Source organism: Oncorhynchus gorbuscha, linkage group LG13, assembly GCF_021184085.1.
Source record: "Oncorhynchus gorbuscha isolate QuinsamMale2020 ecotype Even-year linkage group LG13, OgorEven_v1.0, whole genome shotgun sequence".
NCBI lineage: Eukaryota > Metazoa > Chordata > Actinopteri > Salmoniformes > Salmonidae > Oncorhynchus > Oncorhynchus gorbuscha.
This window is the reverse complement of record NC_060185.1, coordinates 18,180,748-18,194,294: the sequence shown is the minus strand read 5'-3', so window position 1 is coordinate 18,194,294 and position 13,547 is coordinate 18,180,748. Positions and strand designations below refer to the sequence as shown.

Sequence of the window (13,547 nt, the reverse complement as noted above, 5' to 3'; positions counted from 1 at the left end):
TGCCTACGGAGCTGTGAGGGGAACGGCACCTCAGTACCTCCAGGCTCTGATCAGGCCCTACACCCAAACAAGGGCACTGCGTTCATCCACCTCTGGCCTGCTCGCCTCCCTACCACTGAGGAAGTACAGTTCCCGCTCAGCCCAGTCAAAACTGTTCGCTGCTCAGGCACCCCAATGGTGGAACAAACTCCCTCACGACGCCAGGACAGCGGAGTCAATCACCACCTTCCGGAGACACCTGAAACCCCACCTCTTTAAGGAATACCTAGGATAGGATAAGTAATCCCTCTCACCCCCCCCCCCCTTTAAGATTTAGATGCACTATTGTTAAGTGACTGTTCCACTGGATGTCATAAGGTGAATGCACCAATTTGTAAGTCGCTCTGGATAAGAGCGTCTGCTAAATGACTTAAATGTAAATGTAAATGTAAGGTGCGGACTCCCGGACGCACCTCAAGAGCATAGGGAGGGTCCGGGTGGGCGTCTGTCCATGGTGGCGGTTCTGGCTCGGGACGTGGACCCCACTCCATTAATGTCCTAGTTCCTCCCCTTAGCGTCCTGGGATCATCCACCTTCTCCGCCGACCATGGCCTAATAGTCCTCACCCAGATCCCCACATAACTGAGGGGCAGCTCGGGACAGAGGGGCAGCTCAGGACAGAGGGGCATCTCAGGACAGAGGGGCATCTCGGGACAGAGGGGCAGCCCGGGACAGCGGGGCAGCTCCGAACAGAGGGGCAGCTCGGGACAGAGGGGCATCTCAGGACAGAGGGGCATCTCAGGACAGAGGGGCATCTCAGGACAGAGGGGCATCTCAGGACAGAGGGGCAGCCCGGGACTGAGGGGCAGCACAGGACAGAAGCAGCCTGGTACTGAGGGGAAGCCCGGTACTGAGGGGAAGCCCGGTACTGAGGGGAAGCCCGGTACTGAGAGGAAACCCAGTACTGAGAGGAAGCTCAGTACTGAGAGGAAGCTCAGGCAGGTAGTAGGCTCCGGTAAATCCTGGCTGGCTGGTGGAACTGGATGATTCAGGTTGTCTGGCCGATATAGAAGATCTTGGCAGACTGGCACTTCTGGCGGATCCAGGCAGACTGGCGACGCTGGACCGACTGGCGGCGCTGGGCAGACTGGCGGCACTGGGCAGACTGGTGGTACTGGGCAGACTGGCGGCGTTGGGCAGACTGGGAGCACTGGGCAGACTGGGAGCACTGGCCGTGCTGGGCAGACTGGGAGCACTGGCCGTGCTGGGCCGACTGGGAAAACTGGCCGCGCTGGACAGACAGGAGACTCCGGCAGGGCAGGAGAGGAGAAAGGCTCTGGCTGCGCTAAACAGGCGGGAGACTCCGGCAGCGCAGGAGAGGAGAAAAGCTCTGGCTGCGCTAAACAGGCGGGAGACTCCAACAGTGCAGGAGAGGAGAAAAGCGCTGGCTGCGCTGAACAGGCGAGGCGCACTGGAGGCCTGGTGCGTGGTGCTGGAACTGGAAGCCTGGTGCAGGGAGCTGCTACCGGAGGACTGGTGTGTAGAGGTGGCTCTGGATAGACCGGACCGTGCAGGCGCACTGGAGCTCTTGAGCACCTAGCCTGCCCAAGCTTACCTAGCTCGATGCCCACTCTAGCCCGGCCAATAGGAAGGGCTGGTATGTGCCGCAGCTGGCTCTGCACCCGCACTGGAAACACCGTGCGCTCCATAGCATAACACAGTGCCTGCCCGGTCTCTCTAGCCCAACGGTGAGCACAGGGAGTATGCGCAGGTCTCCTACCTGGCATAACCATTCTCCCTTCTAGCCCCCCCCCCCCAATATTTTTTGGGGGCTGTTTTTCCGGCTTCCAACCGCGTCGCCGTGCTGCCTCCTCATACCTGCGCCTCTCCGCTTTAGCTGCTTCTATTTCCTCCTTGGGACGGCGATATTCTCCCGGCTGCGCCCAGGGTCCTTTTCCGTCTAATTCCTCCTCCCATGTCCAAATCTCCAAGTGGTGCAGCCTTCCCACTGCAACTGCTCTTCACGATTAACAGGGAGAGTAGGCTCAGGTCTGACTCCTGACTCAGCCACTCTCTCTCTGCGCTCTCCCCCGTTACTTTCGGTTTTCGCTCTGCGCCACCGTGCTTTCCTTTTCGAATTGCTGTAGGGATTCCCAGGCGGGCTCCTGCACTCTCTCCGGGTCGGCCGCCCACCTGTCGATTTCTTCCCATGTCGTATAATCCATGCCTCTACCGTCCATAACGTCCTCCTTTAGATCCTGAAACTGTCGCTGTCGTAGCCAGTTTACACACTGCTCGGTCTGTGAGTGGTGGGTGTTTCTGTAACGTTGTTCGTCTGTTGTATGAAGAGAGTCAGACCGAAATGCAGCGTGTAGGTTATTCATGACTTTAATGAAGGAATTGCGGTACATGAAATAACTCAAAAATACAAAAACAACAAATGGAACGTGAAACCTATTGCAGCCTATCTGGTGACTACAACACAGAGACAGGAACAAACACCCACAAAATACAACGCGAACTCAGGCTACCTAAATACGGTTCCCAATCCGAGACAACCAGAATCACCTGACTCCAATTGAGAATCGCCTCAGGCAGCCAAGCCTAACTAGACACACCCCTAATAATACACAATCCCAATTAATACAAACCCCAATACGAAACACAACATATAAACCCATGTCACACCCTGGCCTACCCAAACATATACCAAAAACACAAAATACAATGACCAAGGCGTGACAAGTTTACTTTTTTTGGAGATTACATTTTGGGGATTTCCCTACTTTGAATAATATTTTTATGATAAATTGCGCTAAAATCATTTTATCCCACATTACATCTTCCTCTGTTTTGGTCGGTATGATTTGATATTGCTTTGTAACTATTACATTGATAAGATTCTTACCAAATGACTTGCTTTTCATAGACAAGTGTTCGTACCATGGTCATTAATAAATATAGGTATTTCATTTGGAACAAAGGATATTTTGCATAGGAACAATTATTAGTTGTGTAAAGAATGGGTTTGATAAACATCCTACTGGTGAGTAAACATTTTAATGCATATGGGTTGTTACTCAAGGAATTTTGATCTCTTTACAATATCCCCATTACACCAAGAGAGTTGGCCATAGTATTTGAAGCTTTTCCATCTTGGACTCTCATGCTGTTTAGAGGTGTAACCAGACCACAGATACCCTTGTTTAGTCCAGTTGACTCTTCAGTAGTAAACATGTGTTTACAACAATAGGTCTATACCTGCTTTGTTTTAAAAGGATGTTGTATCTATTCCTTATGTCACAACATACTGGGATACACTTGTCAATAGTATTTGTTGGAAAAAGGTTTGGTTATTACCACACAAATACCTGCTTGTTAACACGGTGAAAGGTCTCTTTCAGAGTTATCCAGAAGTATTAACCTGTGAATCATTACCTGAAGAAACTCAAAAAAGACATTCATATTAATTGTACTTTTTTTGTGTTCAGCATCCAGAAACAGTTTTGCATTTATTTTGACATTGTCTACTTTTAAAGAGATTATAGCAAGATATTTTTAGATTTATAATTGATAATATTCCTGATGATATTTATGTTTATTATGGGAGAATGTGCTGCTGAGTTTCTTTTAAACTACAATAAGAATAAAGAAAAACAATGTAACCTCTGAAATGTAATATAAATACATGTAAAATCACTAATAAATAACCACTCTTCCTTGTTTTCTATAAGCAGTTCGAGCAGTACATTAAGATCATTCTACATTCTTCAAATAAGAAAACTATAAAAACAGTCAATACATGCGTGTCTTTTAAGGTCTGTTTTATAATCTGTACTTTGTTTTGTATCTTTTAGCATGTAGCATATATAGTGGATTCAGAAAGTACTCAGAACCCTTTACTTTTTCCACATTTTGTTACTTTACAGCCTTACATGTTGTTCTTGTTTGTTTGTTTGCTTATTTGTATACTTCCTGTATGTATTCTGGTGTTTTGTGCAATAAAAATACAATTATATAGTTTGGTGAGCAATTTGTTTGGAACAAAAAAGGACTTGGGTAGTAAATTGGTGTTAGCTTCAGATGTACGCTAGCAAGGAAAGTTAGCCAACAAAGCAAGAAGCTACCGGTACCTTCTTGCATTGAAAGTGTTGTAGCCTGTAATGGACATTGTTCTGCGTACAGTAATTAACAGTTGCAACATTGCAGACACGGTGTACTCGCGCTATAAGGGGACATCAGCTGCACTGATGGACAGACTTCATCCTGTCTCAATCAGTAGATGACGCAAGACACGTTTTAAATAATTACCGAAGGTAACAAAAATTCTAGTGACGAAACGTTTTTCATGATCTCGTATTGAAAAAGTACTGAAGTTTCGGTTTACTGTGCAACAGTCTAAGAGACAGAGACAGAGACAGAGACAGAGACAGAGACAGAGACAGACAGACAGACAGACAGACAGACAGACAGACAGACAGACAGACAGACAGACAGACAGACAGACAGACAGTCCATAATCAGACAGACAGACAGACAGACAGACAGACAGACAGACAGACAGACAGACAGACAGACAGACAGACAGACAGACAGACAGACAGACAGACAGACAGACAGACAGACAGACAGACCATAGTGAACTGTGGTGGCACGGTGGTCTAAGCAACGTGCTCCATCTCTGAGCATCACCAGGTTGTGCCCAGTGCTGGACAATATTTAGGTTTTTGTTTTGTGAGCAAAGAGGAAGGCATATATCCACGTTCTCAGGACCTTTTCAAACGTCTAAAATTGAAGTCTATTTCTAGTGGTCAGGCTGGCCCAGTCACAGCCTTCTACAGTCAGAGGGAAGTCACCAACAGTTCTTCATATAGAAATAACAAAGCTGCCCTCAGCGGTAGCAGTAGCAGCTAGTGAGAGAGGGTAGTTGAGGATGACTTTGACAAATTTGGTCTCGATAAGTCAACAGCTGCATCCTTATTCAAAGCACAACAAACACACAAACACACTTAATTTCCTTCCCCCATTGCTTTTTTCGATAATCTATTCCAAGCCAGTAAATGCTATGGTCTTTCATTTCCCACTGTTACTCTTGCTTCAATTTGCCAAATTAACCACAGAGCTTTAGTCCTTGGGCCAAATTCAACATGATGGAAATTAGCCTGGCTTAACCGTAGAAAACATTTTTATTGGGCCTCAATATGACACACAACTCTGGGGATGATTTAAAGAAGGTTTAGATAGAGATTATCTCATAAGAAAGACAAGGAAGTCCATATGGAACAATAGAACCGAATAATTCCATTCAGTTCCATTTACCAAGAGGAGATCCATGGAGACTCCATTATGTTCCCAGTGCAGATGTACTTCCTGAGGGATCTAGACATTGATGACATCACATAGACCTCCCTCATCTCATTGTAGACAAAGATGAGTCATGTTCTCAAGCTAAGCAGACACAGCAACCCCTTGGCACCCCCCTGCCAATCCTTCTATAGTGAATGACAGCCTCATATAGACCTCTAACTCTTGATTGATAGCTGACACTCCATGAGTGTGGTACAAGGTTTGAGTGCACACACACACACACACACACACACACACACACACACACACACACACACACACACACACACACACACACACACACACACACACACACACACACACACACACACACACACACACACACACACACACACACACACACACACACACACACACTCTTATCTGGTTGTACTCACAGGCATTTGTGACGGCGAAGCTGTTAGCTGTCTCAATGTTGTCGACATGGGGTACAAGGTTGAATGGAGACTCCGTGGCATTGGGGCTGGTGTTGTGCAGGAAGATAGCCAGTCGAAATGCTGTGTACTCCTGATCTGTGTTCCTGATAAATAGACCACCTATAGATGAGGAGAAAGACAGTTGGTTTTGAACTGTGCTTCATTGGCACAGGGTTTCCCAAACTCGGTCCTGTGGCCCCCGCTGGGTGCACATTTTGGTTTTTGACATAGCACTACACAGCTGATTCAAATAGCCAACTCATCATCAAGCTTTCTAGTGCTAGGGCAAGAACAAAGATGTGCACCCGTGGGGGATTCTGAAAAATAGGGGGATAGAGGGGGAGAGAGAGAGAGACATAGGGAGAGAGTAGGACAGAGGAGAGAGAGGGGTAGCGAGAAAGTGTGAGATTAAGACAGAGAGAGAGAGACATATGGAGAGAGTGGGACAGAGGAGAGAGAGGGGTAGCGAGAAAGTGTGAGATTAAGACAGAGAGAGAGAGACATATGGAGAGAGTAGGACAGAGGAGAGAGAGGGGTAGCGAGAAAGTGTGAGATTAAGACAGAGAGAGAGACATATGGAGAGAGTAGGACAGAGGAGAGAGAGGGGTAGCGAGAAAGTGTGAAATTAAGACAGAGAGAGAGAGAGACATATGGAGAGAGTGGGACAGAGGAGAGAGAGGGGTAGCGAGAAAGTGTGAGATTAAGACAAAGAGAGACATAGAAAGATGACAGAGACATCAAAAAGACCAGAGTATGACAGAGGGTAAGGAGAGGAAGGATAAGGTGACAGATGGAGAGAGGAAGAGTGGCATGAGGGTGAGATATAGAGGGAGAGGAAGGATAAGGTGACAGATGGAGAGAGGAAGAGTGGTGTGAGGGTGAGATATAGAGGGAGAGGAAGGATAAGGTGACAGATGGAGAGAGGAAGAGTGGCGTGAGGGTGAGATATAGAGGGAGAGGAAGGATAAGGTGACAGATGGAGAGAGGAAGAGTGGCGTGAGGGTGAGATATAGAGGGAGAGGAAGGATAAGGTGACAGATGGAGAGAGGAAGAGTGGCGTGAGGGTGAGATATAGAGGGAGAGGAAGGATAAGGTGACAGATGGAGAGAGGAAGAGTGGCGTGAGGGTGAGATATAGAGGGAGAGGAAGGGTAAGGTGACAAATGAAGAGTGGCGTGACGGTGAGATATAGAGGGAGAGGACGGGTAAGGTGACAAATGAAGAGAGAAAGAGTGGCGTGAGGGTGAGAGATAGAGGAGAAGAAGGGTAAGGTGACAGATGAAGAGTGGCGTGAGGGTGAGATATAGAGGGAGAGGAAGGGTAAGGTGAGAAATGAAGAGAGGAAGAGTGGCATGAGGAGGAGAGATAGAGGGAGAGGAAGGGTAAAGTGACAGATGGAGAGAGAAAGAGTGGCGGGAACGGTGAGCGTTAGAGGGAGAGGTAGGGTAAAGTGAAATGATAGATGGAGAGAGGAAGAGTGGCTGGGAAGGAAAGCGATAGAGAAAGGGTAAGATGATAAATGAAGAGCCTCTCGAATGGCACAGTGGTCTAAGGCACTGCATCACATTGCTAGAGGCGTCACTATAGATCCAGGTTCGATCACGGACTGTGTTGCAGCCAGCCTTACCCGGGAGACTCATGAGGCAGTACACAATTGGTCCAGCATTGTCAGGGCTAAGGGAGGTTTTTGCCGGCTGGGATGTCCTTGTCCCATCGATTTCTAGCGACTCCCTGTGGCAGCCGGGCGCATGCATGCTGACTTCGGTCGCCAGGTGTACGTATTTCCTCCTACACATTGGTGCGGCTGGCTTCTGGGTAAAGTGAGCAGTGTGTCAAGAAGCAATGTGGCTTTTCGGGGTCGTATTTCAGAGGACGCATGCCTCTCAACCTTCTTCTCCCCAGAGTCACTACGGGAGTTGCAGCGATAGCTGCTATTTGGATATCACGAAAAAGGGGTAAAACATTTTATAATAATATAAAAAGAGGGAGAGGAAGGGTAAAATGACAGATGAAGAGAGGGAAATTAGTGAGGAGGGTGAGAGAGAGAGGGAGAGGAAGGGTAAAATGACAGATGAAGAGAGGGAAAGTAGCGAGGAGGGTGAGAGAGAGGGAGAGGAAGGGTTAAGTGACAGATGAAGAGAGGGAAAGTAGCGAGGAGGGTGAGAGAGAGAGGGAGAGGAAGGGTAAAATGACAGATGAAGAGAGGGAAAGTAGCGAGGAGGGTGAGAGAGAGAGGGAGAGGAAGGGTTAAGTCACAAATGAAGAGACGTGTGGAGAGTGAGAGAGGGAGAGGGAGAGGAAGGCTAAGATGAGAGATGGAGATAGGGAATGGAAGGGTAACGTGACAGATGAAGAGAGGGAGAGTTTTGGGGAGTGTGAGAGAGAGGGGGAGAGGAAGGGTAAAGTGACATGAAGAGAGGGAACGTTTTGGGGAGTGTGAGAGAGAGGGGGAGAGGAAGGGTAAAGTGACATGAAGAGAGGGAACGTTTTGGGGAGTGTGAGAGAGAGAGGGAGAGGAAGGGTAAAGTGACATGAAGAGAGGGAACGTTTTGGGGAGTGTGAGAGAGAGAGGGAGAGGAAGGGTAAAGTGACATGAAGAGAGGGAACGTTTTGGGGAGTGTGAGAGAGAGAGGGAGAGGAAGGGTAAAGTGACATGAAGAGAGGGAACGTTTTGGGGAGTGTGAGAGAGAGAGGGAGAGGAAGGGTAAAGTGACATGAAGAGAGGGAACGTTTTGGGGAGGAGAGGGAGAGGAAGGGTAAAGTGACATGAAGAGAGGGGAACGTTTTGGGAGTGTGAGAGAGAGGGAGAGGAAGGGTAAAGTGACATGAAGAGAGGGAACGTTTTGGGGAGTGTGAGAGAGAGGGGAGAGGAAGGGTAAAGTGACATGAAGAGAGGGAACGTTTTGGGGAGTGTGAGAGAGAGAGGGAGAGGAAGGGTAAAGTGACATGAAGAGAGGGAACGTTTTGGGGAGTGTGAGAGAGAGAGGGAGAGGGAAGGGTAAAGTGACATGAAGAGAGGGAACGTTTTGGGGAGTGTGAGAGAGAGAGGGAGAGGAAGGGTAAAGTGACATGAAGAGAGGGAACGTTTTGGGGAGTGTGAGAGAGAGAGGGAGAGGAAGGGTAAAGTGACATGAAGAGAGGGAACGTTTTGGGGAGTGTGAGAGAACGTTTTGGGGAGAGGGAGAGGAAGGGTAAAGTGACATGAAGAGAGGGAACGTTTTGGGGAGTGTGAGAGAGAGAGGGAGAAGGAAGGGTAAGGGTAAAGTGACATGAAGAGAGGGAACGTTTTGGGAGTGTTGAGAGAGAGAGGAGAAGAAGGGTAAAGTGACATGAAGAGAGGGAACGTTTTGGGGAGGGAGAGAGAGGGGGAGAGGAAGGGTAAAGTGACATGAAGAGAGGGAACGTTTTGGGGAGTGTGAGAGAGAGAGGGAGAGGAAGGGTAAAGTGACATGAAGAAGAGGGAACGTTTTGGGGAGTGTGAGAGAGAGAGGGAGAGGAAGGGTAAAGTGACATGAAGAGAGGGAACGTTTTGGGGAGTGTGAGAGAGAGAGGGGAGAGGAAGGGTAAAGTGACATGAAGAGAGGGAACGTTTTGGGGAGTGTGAGAGAGAGGGGAGAGGAAGGGTAAAGTGACATGAAGAGAGGGAACGTTTTGGGGAGTGTGAGAGAGAGAGGGAGAGGAAGGGTAAAGTGACATGAAGAGAGGGAACGTTTTGGGGAGTGTGAGAGAGAGGGGGAGAGGAAGGGTAAAGTGACATGAAGAGAGGGAACGTTTTGGGGAGTGTGAGAGAGAGGGGAGAGGAAGGGTAAAGTGACATGACATGAAGAGAGGGAACGTTTTGGGGAGTGTGAGAGAGAGAGGGAGAGGAAGGGTAAAGTGACATGAAGAGAGGGAACGTTTTGGGGAGTGTGAGAGAGAGAGGGAGAGGAAGGGTAAAGTGACATGAAGAGAGGGAACGTTTTGGGGAGTGTGAGAGAGAGAGGGAGAGGAAGGGTAAAGTGACATGAAGAGAGGGAACGTTTTGGGGAGTGTGAGAGAGAGGGGAGAGGAAGGGTAAAGTGACATGAAGAGAGGGAACGTTTTGGGGAGTGTGAGAGAGAGGGGGAGAGGAAGGGTAAAGTGACATGAAGAGAGGGAACGTTTTGGGGAGTGAGAGAGAGAGAGGGAGAGGAAGGGTAAAGTGACATGAAGAGAGGGAACGTTTTGGGGAGTGTGAGAGAGAGAGGGAGAGGAAGGGTAAAGTGACATGAAGAGAGGGAACGTTTTGGGGAGTGTGAGAGAGAGGGGGAGAGGAAGGGTAAAGTGACATGAAGAGAGGGAACGTTTTGGGGAGTGTGAGAGAGAGAGGGAGAGGAAGGGGGTAAAGTGACATGAAGAGAGGGAACGTTTTGGGGAGTGAGAGAGAGAGAGAGGGAGACATGGAAGGGAACGTTTTGGGGAAAGTGACATGAAGAGAGGGAACGTTTTGGGGAGTGTGAGAGAGAGAGGGAGAAGAAGGGTAAAGTGACATGAAGAGAGGGAACGTTTTGGGGAGTGTGAGAGAGAGAGGGAGAGGAAGGGTAAAGTGACAGATGTCAGGGAGGGTGAGAGAGGGGAAATGATGACAGGGGAGGAGTGGTCCTTCTGTAGCTCAATTGGTAGAGCATGGCGCTTGTAACGCCAGGGTAGTGGGTTCGATCCCCGGGACCACCCATACGTAGAATGTATGCACACATGACTGTAAGTCGCTTTGGATAAAAGCGTCTGCTAAATGGCATATATTAGGAATGGAGAAGGCAACGCAAGGCAGCAGAGCAACCACCTCCAAATGTCATTCACAAACATCACAAACATCACCTCAAATGTCATGTGATTCACAAACATCCCAAACATCACCTCAAATGGCATGTGATTCACAAACATACAACAGTTGTGCAATAGAAGCATTAACTGCAGTAACTACAGTAACTCAAATCAAAGTTTATTTGTCACGTGCTCTGAATACAACAGGTGTAGACCTTACAGTGAAATGCTTACTTACAGGCTCTAACCAAAAGTGCAAAAAAAGGTATTTGGTGAACAATAGGTGAGTAAAGAAATAAAACAACAGTAAAAAGACATATACAGTAGCGAGGCTATATACAGTAGCGAGGCTATATACAGTAGCGAGGCTATAACAGTAGAGAGGCTATATACAGTAGCGAGGCAATATACAGTAGCGAGGCTATATACAGTAGAGAGGCTATATACAGTAGCGAGGCTATATACAGTAGAGAGGCTATATACAGTAGCGAGGCTATATACAGTAGAGAGGCTATATACAGTAGCGAGGCTACATACAGACACCGGTTAGTCAGGCTGATTGAGGTAGTATGTACATGTAGATATGGTTAAACTGACTGATGGTTAAAGTGACTATGCATATATGATGAACGGAGAGAAGCAGTAGCGTAAAATAGGGGTTGGTGGGACACACACGCCCGGTTAGCCACTGTGGTTGGTCGGCCCATTTGCGGTACATTAACTACAATACGAAGTCTATTTCCAAGGCATTGTAACATTGCATGATATTTTTATATTCTCCAAGGAATTGGTTTTCCTCTGCCTTAAGTTCCCCTTCTGTGTATTGAAGCTATATGCAAATACTTTCTCAAGTGAACAGGCGGATAGGGTTTGAGGGGTGTGTGTGTGTGTGTGTGTGTGTGTGTGTGTGTGTGTGTGTGTGTGTGTGTGTGTGTGTGTGTGTGTGTGTGTGTGTGTGTGTGTGTGTGTGTGTGTGTGTGTGTGTGTGTGTGTGTGTGTGTGTGTGTGTGTGTGTGTGTGTGTGTGTGTGTGTGTGTGTGTGTGTGTGTGTGTGTGTGTGTGTGTGTGTGTGTGTGTGTGTGTGTGTGTGTGTGTGTTTGTAACCAGCAGACCATATTCGCGTATTAACTTTATCGGCAGCTCAGTGAAAGGAACGAGAAAGAGTCAGAGACCAGAGTCTCATTACAGTTCCTCTCCTCCTGCACCTCACAAGGAGTGATGCGGAGCATACATTAACACACACCTCCAGAACAGAGCACTGTGTGTGTGTGTGTGTCTGTGTGCGTGTCTGTGTGTGTGCATGTGTGTAGGACTGTTATAGGATGGGGTATACAACTAACTCAGGGCAGTGGATCATGTTTAATAGAAACTCTGATCCGGGTCTAGTCTCGGCTGAACGATTCGGGCTCGGATCGATAGCCAGGGTTATCCTGCTATGTATGGCACGGGAAGATGATGCAGTAGCGATCTGACTCAGAACAGCATCGTAAGGAACAAAGCGCCCTAAAACAATAATGAGCGCAGGGTGGCCGTTTGAAAATGACAAATAACGCGAAAGGGGGGAAGATAGAGAGAGAGAGAGAGAGAGAGAGACAGAGAGACAGAGAGAGACAGAGAGAGAGGGGGTGGGGGGGGGGGGCGTTTAACCTCCATCTCCGACAGCAGGAAAACAATTACCACAATTATGAATAATCACCTGAGACACATCAGCCAAACAGAAAGCGTTTTCCCTCTGGTGGCTACTTAGGTTATCAGAAATAATGGCAATGTAAATCCTCTTTAATAAATTAACATGATTGGGGATGAAAACAATTTAAGACTCATTAAAACCCCGGCTATAAGAAGTGTCTATTTTGAAAGGTCTTAGCCTACTCACCTATTTGAACACTGCTGGGGAAAGCCCCAGTCGTTAGCCCCCAAAGGGCGGAAAACACCCCGACAAAGTGCGGGTAAATAATCCTCATTTTCTGTCCCTTAAAAACTGTGGAGAGACATGGAGGAGGAGGAAACAAGGCGAGAGAGAAGGTGGGAAAAGAGAAAAATAAACCCGAGTATTAGCAATCCATAGTGGTTGTGTTCCCCCGCAGTGTCCGCTACCGCTGGAGAGAGCTTTGTCCGGCTCGGTAAACACTAAACCGAGCACATGCAAGATGGGTGGAAGAGAGCGCGAGAAGGAAAAGACAGAGAGAACAACTCGCCAGTGGTGAGGAGCGTCTACAGCCTGCATGGAAGGATTGGACATGCGCGCCCTCACACTCTCTCTCTCTCTCTCTCTCTCCCACACACACACACACACACACACACACACACACACACACACACACACACACACACACACACACACACACACACACACACACACACACACACACACACACACACACACACACACACACACACACACACACACACACACACACACACACACACACACACACACACACTCTCGCCGTCCACCCCTCCTTCAATCTAATCTCTTACAACCCTGTCTTCTTTAACTAGCCATTGCGGTAAATCAAACAGCTCTTTTGATAAGGATTAGTCTGGTTTAGAGAGCGCAAAGGGGATCATCCTTCGCGGAGTTTTCATTAACGGTGCTGCTGCAGGGCTGTGGCAATTGTCAAGGCGATTCAGGTGCTTTTATAGGCTCGTGTCCCTTCACCGGTGACAGAGGCAATTCTTTTTAAACACTATTTCTGGGTTTCTATAGTTTGATAAGTACGCCTAAACACGTAGACTAACGCATAGGCTACCCCTTACGTGAGTTGTGTACGGAATTTGATTCCACCTCAATGCGCTCGCTGTCTCTCCTTCTCTCTCTCTCCCACTGTAAATGCGTGTTATTTGCACGCACCAATGGGCTCCAACCCTAACCCCCGCCCTGCGCAGTTTTTCCCATCCATCTCCTCACTCCCATTAGAGTGCACGGCTAAACAAGCCCCCTGCCTCGCAGAGTCGCGAATGTAGATGAAGGAGCGGGAGTCCGGATTCTCTGAATGAGCGG

The 13,547-nt window shown here is 48.1% G+C and overlaps 1 pseudogene; it reads right to left on the bottom strand.

The window, feature by feature from the left end:
- LOC123992553 overlaps nt 1-12,701 on the bottom strand; it is a 157,720-nt pseudogene extending 145,019 nt beyond the window's left edge.
- Nucleotides 12,702-13,547: the final 846 nt, after the last annotated feature.